The sequence below is a fragment of the Chelonoidis abingdonii genome, chromosome 2 (genome assembly GCF_003597395.2).
Source record: "Chelonoidis abingdonii isolate Lonesome George chromosome 2, CheloAbing_2.0, whole genome shotgun sequence".
In the NCBI taxonomy this organism is placed as follows: Eukaryota; Metazoa; Chordata; order Testudines; family Testudinidae; genus Chelonoidis; species Chelonoidis abingdonii.
In genome coordinates this window covers 216,668,194-216,677,885 of record NC_133770.1, presented here as the reverse complement: position 1 = coordinate 216,677,885, position 9,692 = coordinate 216,668,194, and positions in this window count along the sequence as shown.

Genomic DNA, 9,692 nt, shown 5'->3' with positions numbered 1-9,692 from the left:
GATATTATAATTAGCACTTCTATCATATGTGTCATCTTCAAAGCAGTTTACAAACACTGACTAATGATAACTACCACAGTGCCCACAGGACTTAGGTTATTACTGTTCCCAGTTCACCAATGAGAAACCAAAAGAAGAGGAATTAAGTGACTTGCCCAAAGCAGATGCCAGGGTCAGCATTGACAGCGCCAGGATTCCAATGTAACCATTTCTGCCTTTCGATCCTGCACTTGGACTCTTTGATCACTCTTCAGGTTAAACTGTGTCAGTGGTCAAAGGCCTCTGGGAGCCTTATAAACAAATATTTATTATTATAGCTACCAATTAGCTACCTGCACATCACAGGGATCCTACCTAGAAGGGAAAGATTTCACACAGAGCAATTTCAAGTATGAGGAGATGGAGAACTCCATTACCAAGCTAACTCCATTAGGAGTGCAGTGTGGCCATTTGGCAGACAACAGCTGTGAAGTTTGTTCAGGTGAAAAATCCTTCATAAGACAGAGCAAGGACTTACTGAGGGCCAGTGGGAAAGAAGGTTTAATTAAAGCGACACCAGTTTGCACACATGATGGTATGATCACATACAGCCTGTGTCATACAATAGCGACTTAGGAAGTTATCTTCAACCAGAGAGTTTAAAAGATGAACATGGACTCACTCATCTGTGCTGTTAGGATAGTCAATTAAAGTACTGGCTAGCTCTCAGGAGGCACACCAGAAAAATCTGGCATATATTGTATGAAGGGATTACTGCTTATTTATACAGAGCCACTGACAGGTATTGGTTTTGTCTTATAAAGCCCTATGGGCCATGAGGCCTACACAGCAGACAGATGCCTCGCTGCCTGTGCCACACTGCCACAGCTGTGCTCAGTGGAGGTACCTGAGCAGAAGCCTCACTCATAAGAGGGTGCGGGAGCAGCAGGGAGGGTGTTGTTCTCTGTGAGGGCTTCCCAGTTTTGCAACTGACTCCTCCGACCCCCTTGGTCTGTAAAAGCCTAGCTTGTTGACTTCCAGGCATGCTGCAAAGCCTATTTGTTTTCCCTGGCCATGTGGGAATGGGAAGGTTCTGGTGGGAGATTGTAAAGATCTTAAACTATGTTCTTTGCTGCTGGGTTATTGCAGCCGTGAATACATTGATTAATGGTCGAAGGAGGAGTTAGAGAAATGGTTTGTATAAAGATTGTGAATTTAAGAATTACCAAGACGTGCTTAGAGCCAGGGTTAGGTGTTCCTTTTTGATGGGTGTGTGTTCATGTAATAAAATAAGTAATAAAAAGCAAGGGGCAGGGTGTTTCACAGACAAGAGAGACAGACACAGTCCCACAGAGCTTACTATTTACATGTAGACATAGTACCATGAGTGACAGCCGCAACGTGAGGAAGAGAGGACAAGGATAACAACAGTAAACCTCGTGGCTGTTCTGCATCATATGCATTACACAATTTGGCTTTTTAAAACAATTACACGTTTCTGGGTTATAAATTAGTTGTGCTGTTGTAATTTGAGTTTGTTTGACTATGAAAGAGCTCGAGTTATGGAATCAATCACCAAAATTAATTTAGGAAGAGTAAATTATACACACACAAAAACATCTGTGATCAGCCATAGAAAGTGTTCTGTATATACTCAATATAGACAAAAGTTCAGGGCCCTCTATTCTGGGCCAGAGTCTGGCGACACTGAGAATCTAACAGAGCATTAACCCCCATACAATTCACCTCAACTAGGACTGGTAGTTTGGAGGGTCAGGGCTAATGAGGTTGGCTGGTGGCAACCCAAGGGCACCCATAATTGCCCTTCTATTCTTCAATGCAACAAGCTTACATCCCACAATACAGAGACGGTTCCTCTCAGGACAGGCACAGGACAGCCTCTTCTGCCTTGTTTTTCATCACACAGTATGATCAACCACCCATGGTAAATATGTCTCTAATCATCCCTTAACACAGCAGTTCTGTCTACTCATTTTCCAACATCCCCAGCCTTTGCTGCTATGATGCAAGACAGGTTTATGAGAACAATCTATTTCTGTATTCTTGTACATGCTCCATTATGTCCCAAGCTGTCCTGTTTAATGGTGGTGAGGGTGGTGTATAGCATTGGTTCTCAACCTTTTCCATACCAGGCATCTCTCCCACCGAGCCAGAACTCCTCTCCCATTTGCCAACATGGAAAAGGCAGGATGGTCATTACATCCCCAACACGTTTGTAGTTACCCCAAGAGCCTCACCGTGTACAACGCTGCCCATGCTAGTTAGAGTAGCACAGTTCAGTTTAAATATAACTGAAAATGCGCAGTTTAATAATGGTGGTGGGAGAGGCTGTAACAGGCATTGATTGTTAAAATAAGGACAGACTGGTTACAAATATCACCTGTTCTAAAGCAGTGAAAGAATGGGGGCGGGGGAGTCAGTTATTCAGAGTTCAGGATTTGTGGCCTTTTTTCATAACGCTGGCTAGAAATAGTCTTGTGACTCTAGAGCATGTTAATGTTTAAGCTCATTTATTTCCCTGTACTGTATTAGCACTAGATTTTAGCCTAACTCAATACTTTGCTCACAGAACCTCTCTCTCTGGATTTAAATGAGAAAACAGAAGTTAATCCACGCTCAATAAAGCCACATTAGCTACAGACAGTGGTCATGTTCCAGCAAGTTAACAATGTTCCCTGCCTTGCACAAGCACACGGGTCTGCACTGTGACTACTACACCAAAACTAGAAATTATTCTGACAGAGTCACTTACCACCATACTTTAGATTGGCTTTATGTAGCCTCTCCTCATGGCTTGTTTCTTCAAACCTGGCATTTTGCACCCAGTGAGGGGCCAGAGTCAGGAAACTTTTTATTTTGCATTCCAAAAATATCCACAGGTAAACCAGTAATGGTTAAACAAACAAACAAGAACCAGCACACCACCAAAGCAGACAACAGTATGAACAAGAAGCCATTTTAAAAGTGTATTAAAGGGAAGCAGAGAGGACCTCCCAAAAACCAACCCAAGGAAACCATTCACTGACACCATGAGCAAAGCTTAGGAGCTGAGTAAAGTTCTCTTAGAACCATTCATATCAGAGGATGATGGAGAAGCCCCAAATAAATATGCCATAATAATGCATGGACATAGGGAATCATGCTGAGTATGCTCTCTAGAGAAGGGACTGTATATGTGTTATTTGTTTGTACGATGGAACGCTAATCGCTGTTTGGGGTCCTTAGATGCTCTAGCAATAGCGATAAATAATAGCAGAGCACATCAAAACATAGCATTGTACTCATAAAACTAAAAAGCTTAGCTCCAATAGATGGTTTATATTCCACAATATAAAAGGAGCTCTGTCACATTCTAGAAATCCTGTTAGCATAATAACAGCTTTAGGTCCACCTCTGGACCTGTACTGTAGAAGTACCAGAGGACTAGACAGTGGAACATATGATAGACTAGGTGGGTACTAAGTAGGGTAACCAGACAGCAACTGTGAAAAATTGGGACTGAGTTTGGGGGGTAATAGGTGCCTATATAAGACATAGTCCCAAATATCAGGACTGTCCCTTTAAAATCGACACAGCTGGTCACCCTAGTACTAGGAAGTCAGACTCTGCGAGGTGAGAAGGTCCCAGAGCTCGAGCTGCAGCCTAAGGCTGGAAGTCTACACTGCCATTAAACAGCCCCACAGCCCAAGTCAGCTGGCATGGGCCATCCGCAGGATTTTAATTGCAATGTAGACATACTCTTAGTCTAGCTTCAATGCAGGATAAAATTCTGGAGACTATGATAGGAAGACAGACAGACAGTTTGATGATAAAAGTTTTCCCAAAATTGGAACCCATATAATATAGCTTAACAAAAACAAATCAGGCCAGACCATTCTACGGTATCTTTTAATAGGTCAGTAAGCCAGTAGGGTTATTGACAAGGGAATTGTATCATATCTATTTAAACCATAGCAACATGTTTCACAGAATACGGCATAAATGATTCATTCAGAGACTGGCCAAAGTGAAGAAAAAATAGCAGCATATAACCAATCGGTTTCATAGGGGTTATAATAATAAGCATGAAGTCGTCGTAAATGGCAGTGGGTCATAATGGGTAGAAATCATCATCAGGATTATTTCTGAGGCTCCTTCTTTTCATGTTATTAATGACCTTACAGCAATCCTGGCTGTCCTCAGAGTGGCAAATTTGATTATGAAACCAACATTTATAACATTAACATCTTAAGTGGCACATTAGCACATCATCACAAAACTTTAAACAGACTGGAGAAGTCATCTCAAAACTGGCAGATGGATTCTAATACTAGCAAAGTGTATAGAATACATGTATAGAAATTTATATCCTGCATGAAAAGAACAGGAATTTAATACTAATGGTTAAGGGAAGGGACTTGACAAATCAAGTCAGCACTAGCATGAAGCTGAAACATAAAGCTTCTTTGAGGCAAGACAGCTTAACAGGATCTTACAGGCTGCACTGAAAGAGAAAGGAGATGATGCCATGGACAAACCCCACCTGGAGAGCTGCATCCAGTTTTGGAGACTCACCTCAATGTGAATTCTGCAGAAAGTCCAGAGTAGAGCTGCTAAACCGATCAGAGATATGAAGGGTCTTAGCTATTATGATAGATTCAAGTGTTTACATCTAAACATTATGGAAAATGGAGGCTTGGGGGGGACATGAGAGAATCTTCTTGCAGTATGTGAATATGAAACAGGATCATAGACTTAAGTAAAAATCTACTCCAATTAAGTATGAGAAGGAATATAGACACGCTGAAAAATTTAGAAACAAAATGTAAATTTCAGACTCTACATATAGTGTAAACAGAAGCGCCTTTTTTATTTTTGGGGGGGCCTTTGGAGAATAATCATCAAGGTGTGGGGGAGGACAATTATTTGGACATCAAAGGTATATCAGGGTGCAAAATGGTATCAGATGCTCAAGTATGGTGATTGTTGCAAGGGATTCACAAGTGATCACATCATTTGAACTTGGGCAGAATTTTTTCTTCAACTCACGTTGGCAGGGGCCAGGGAAAGGTTACCCAACACTCAAGGTTTGAGCAGCAATCATCTGTTGGCCTCAAACTTTTATGACTAAGGTATAAATGTTATTTATGTCCATTATTTTATATTTTTGCAATTAAATCTAGGTAGGTTGTTAACACAGGCAACAATAAGCAGAGAAGCAGAATTTACTACATTAACATGTACATGCACATCAAAGCACAAATAACAACAGCTAAGAGGGCAGAGCTGGCTGAAAATTTGTGCTTATAATGGGTACTGTGAATTTTGACAATTTTTAAAGTTCACGAACACACTTTTTTTATTGCCATGCTCTATTAATGGACACAAATTACGACTAAATATTTGTTATGAATGTTGGCTCTTTTTTTCAATCCAATAATTACCTGTGAATAAACCTTAGCATTATTTGATCAGCTCAAAGAAGTTTCACTCCACTGTTGCTGGATATCTCTTATGCAAGCTTTCACTGTATCATATGCTGCCTGTGTAGACAGACATTATTGTTCGCTTGATTTTTTTTTTTTTTTTTTTTAAAGTCGGCTGAAAGGTTGCTGGGATACCTAGCAAAATTCTAACTCTAATAAGTTTGCTCTTTAAGGATTCTAGTTTTGTTGTTTCTTAACATTGTCTGTCTGTTTTTTTGTTTGTTTGGGGGGGATTGTTTTTTTTTTGTATTTTTTGTGTGTTTTACTAAAAATTGTCTTTGGTTTGGCTTCCCTTACTCCTGATCTTGTGTCCATTATCTTATGACTTATGCCACGTGCAGTCTGTCCTTTATTTTAGAGTTTGACTATGATAACGTTAGGGTTAACGAGTCAAATTTTCAAAAGCACCAAGCCACTTAAGAGTAAGTCTTACTGATTTTCAGTGGGTAAGTCAGCACTCACGTCAGTTAGAGTTTTCAGCTGCCTAAGTCAGCTGGGTGCTTTTGAAAATTTTAAATAGCAGTTTGCTTGGTTTCCCTCTTTTGCCAATATGCCATGTACCTGCAATTATTATTTATTCCTCATGTTCTTGTATATCTACTTTGCCTTCCATTCAGTAAGGCTTAATTAAAAAACAGGCAATATTTCCATTCAGTGGAAGTGTGGGTCTTTCTGAAGAAGAGTAGATCTGGAAGCAGAACACATCAGCTGCCCCACCTGTCCATTCTTAACTGCAGCCAAGAGAAGGAGATAGGTAAAAAAAAAAGTTCTGTAACTGAGGGTACTTACAGAACAAGACAAGACTTTGGCCTCCTCCTCATAAATTTCGTTTTTCATAACAGCTCCTTACAACCAGAAAACATTGGCCACATTGTAAATTGGAGTTCCAGTTTAAACAGTTTATAAAGGGTTAATACATGATCCATAGCTATTTTAATAAATGCTTAATAAATTTGCAGATTGTTAAAGGTTTTTAAATGTCAATAGATTGCTTATAATCATAACTCGTAACCACATATAACACTTTCTACAAATGCCTTTATAAGCATATATAACACATACTGATGTCTGCAAGATTGTAACATCTTTTATCACTTATGAACCCTTTACAAACCAGTTAAATGGAATTGTAAAGTGTGATCAAAATCATAATAAGGCAATAGGGCAAACATAGCCATGTGGTTCAATCTGAGTAGATTGGAAGAAGGAAGACAGGAACCCTATCCAATATATTTGGATGGGTACATCCTATCCCAAGCAGAAGTAGCAGCAAAATTTTCCTGAGGCCGTGTCAGTGATGGAACAGTACTTTAGATTGAAATTGCATACAGACCATTTTACTACTATGCAAGCTAAATGTAGGGAGGTTTACTGAATAAATTAAATAAGCAATTGTGATTACCTGTGATATTAAAGACAGATAAGGTTGTGTCAACTAAGCTGGAATGTCCTGGTTTTATTTTTTTCAGCAGTTTGGAGGAGTATGAAAGTAAAAGCGTGACATCTCTCTGACACTAGGGATACATTTCCCCCATACAAGAGCTAAAGATATACGTAGAAAGAAAGAAAAAGAAGAAGAATATATCTATGTCCTGCTGGGGAATAGAGTTTTAATGAACACACAAAGCAAGTAGGTGACATCTTTATCAGCCCTCATAAACCTTGATTGAACACACAGTGATAAGGCCTGTTTAAACTGTCATCTTCATGATAACATAGACAGAGTCAGCTTGGGCCTTAGCAACAGACCTGGGTAAGAGAGGCCTTTCCAAAAGTGCAGGCACCCTTAGGTAATGTATATCCTGTAAACAGTTCAAGCTTCTGCAGCTGGTTTATTTGTGCGATTGTGGGTGGGGGTGGATGAGCATGTAGATGCATAATTTCTTGTGGCACCAGCTTTAAGGGCATTTTCTTCAGAGCAAATCTGTTTTTGGTGATGGTGAATAGTCTGGGATGGATGGGTGCTTTGAGACGGGATGATCTTTAGCACTTAGATCTGCAAATACAGAGAACTTCATATGAGTGGTTTTAAAGGATTTAAGAGAAGCCTGCTCTGGTTTTCTACCAACATCATAAATGAGGTGAGTAAAACACGGCACTTAGAAGCTGTGTTTAAACTGGATGGACTTGTGGGACCAGAGTCTCTGTTGCAGTCACTGGAGGTATAACGATTTACAACAGCTGAGCTTCAGGCCTGGAATATCTGGAATGATGAAATGCTTTAATAGTTGTAATTTTCTTCAGCATCTTCTCTTGTACAGTTTTCAAACATCTTCTAGAAATGCCATGGCAAAATATGTGGCTAGTAAGATTTTAATTCTTTATCCTTTCTTTCCCTTTTCTTTATTTGCTGCTTTTGACCAGTCTTGAACTTTTATCCTTTCCTCAAATGTTTTTCCTTCACTCTTATGCCCACAGTGACACCCACAGGCTGAGTTTCACAGAGAAGTTACTATAGCACTCTAGCACTTTGCAATGAGTCACCATAAACCCGACACAAAGTACTGGCCTACTGTCAGCTAAGGTGGGAGACGAGATGGCACAAAAGATCAGGCTTTCACCTCTGAAGATTTATTTTGACCGAGATCAGAAAGGAGTATGTGGCCTCACTCTAGTGTACAGCACACAGCAACATCTACCACACAAATTAAAACAATGTTGAGACTCCCAGTACTAAAATAGTGCACTGCTGCAGGACAAGGAGGGAAGACTATCAGAGGAGAGCAAGCTAAGAAAGCTCACATGCCCACCTGTCTACATTCTGCATGGCGTTAGCCAGGGTTCCAAGTAGAGCTGGCTAATTATATAATTTATTAGATTTGTAGAAATGTTGAAAGGATGCCTGGGTTCCCTTGACGGAACTAGAAAGTACATCCTAAGTGTAGCAGTAGAGTTTAAGATAACCCGTGTCATAAGTAGATAGGTAAGGGTTAATTTTCTTTTATCTGTAAAGGGTGAACAAAGGGGGAACCAAACACCTGACCAGAGGACCAATCAGAGACCTGGATTTTTTTTTTTTTTAAGAGTCTGGGAGGGAACTGGAAACTCGGGGTCTTTTTGTTTTCCTCGGCTGTGAGTAAACAAGCTTTTCTTCTAACTCCATCTTCTCTCAAATATTCTACTATCAAGTGTGAGTACAAAGGAACCAAAGTAATCGGCTGTGATGTGCTTTGATTTGTATTTACATGGGTGTTGATTTGCTGGACTGGTTTAATTGGGCTATCTTTTAAATCAGACTGTTTATTCCTATTTTCTTATAAGCCATATTCCTGTATTGAGTTTCTTAATGCAGTATTCTTGTTCTGTATTTTCTTTCTTTTTATATAAAGTTTCTTTTTAACACTTGTGGGAGTTTCTTTTCCTAGTGAGGCAGAGGGGAGAGGAATTTCTGTGCCAGGCCAGGGGGGGAGGGAAAAGCCCAAGCTCTGTGTCTTACTTTCCTATTGTCCCAGGGCGGGAAAAGGCTACGGGACAAAGGGAGGGGTGAATCTCTTGTGTGAGCTGACTAGGTTTGAATGCATAGCCTCGGGGAAGCTAGATTGCCTCTCTGGGTGTATTCAAAGGGAATAGGACAGCATCGCACCGGCTAACCCAGGAAAGGGGGGGAAGCTGGGGGATGAGATAGAGGAGACCCAGGGGCTCTGGGTCTTGGAGGGGTCCCCCAAGGAAAGGTTTGGGGAACCCGAGGGGGCCGAAACCCTGGAAAACTTCGGCTGGTGACAGTGAAATAAGATCCAAGCTGGGTATAAGCTTGGGGAGGTTCACAGTAAGCACCCAAATTTTGTACGCTAAGGTCCAGATTTGGGACAGACGCTTACCACAACCCGTCACCGATAAATCAGGCAGTTTAACTCTATTTTCAAATTCCTGGGGAAACAAAGATGTACAGCACTCTCTGAAAGTCATCAGATTTGGCTATTTCGAACCAATGTGGGGGAGTATATTCCAAAGCTGCTGGCTTGGCATTCTCTGAGAGAGCTCACAGCTCTTTTATATTTATACCATGAAACCTCGGCTTGAGCACCTCTGCTGATCACTCCAGTATGGCACAAGGAATGAGGTGGTCTTTGGCCATTTAGGGCTTTAGAAGTCAAAACCAAAACTTAAACCAGAAGTGCTCTGGCAGCAAAATCCAATACAAAATTCTGCACGTGGCCATCTATGGATTTTTGTTAAAGTATCCAATGTTTTTGTTAGAGCTTCAGAATTGTTCACACAAGTTCCGGA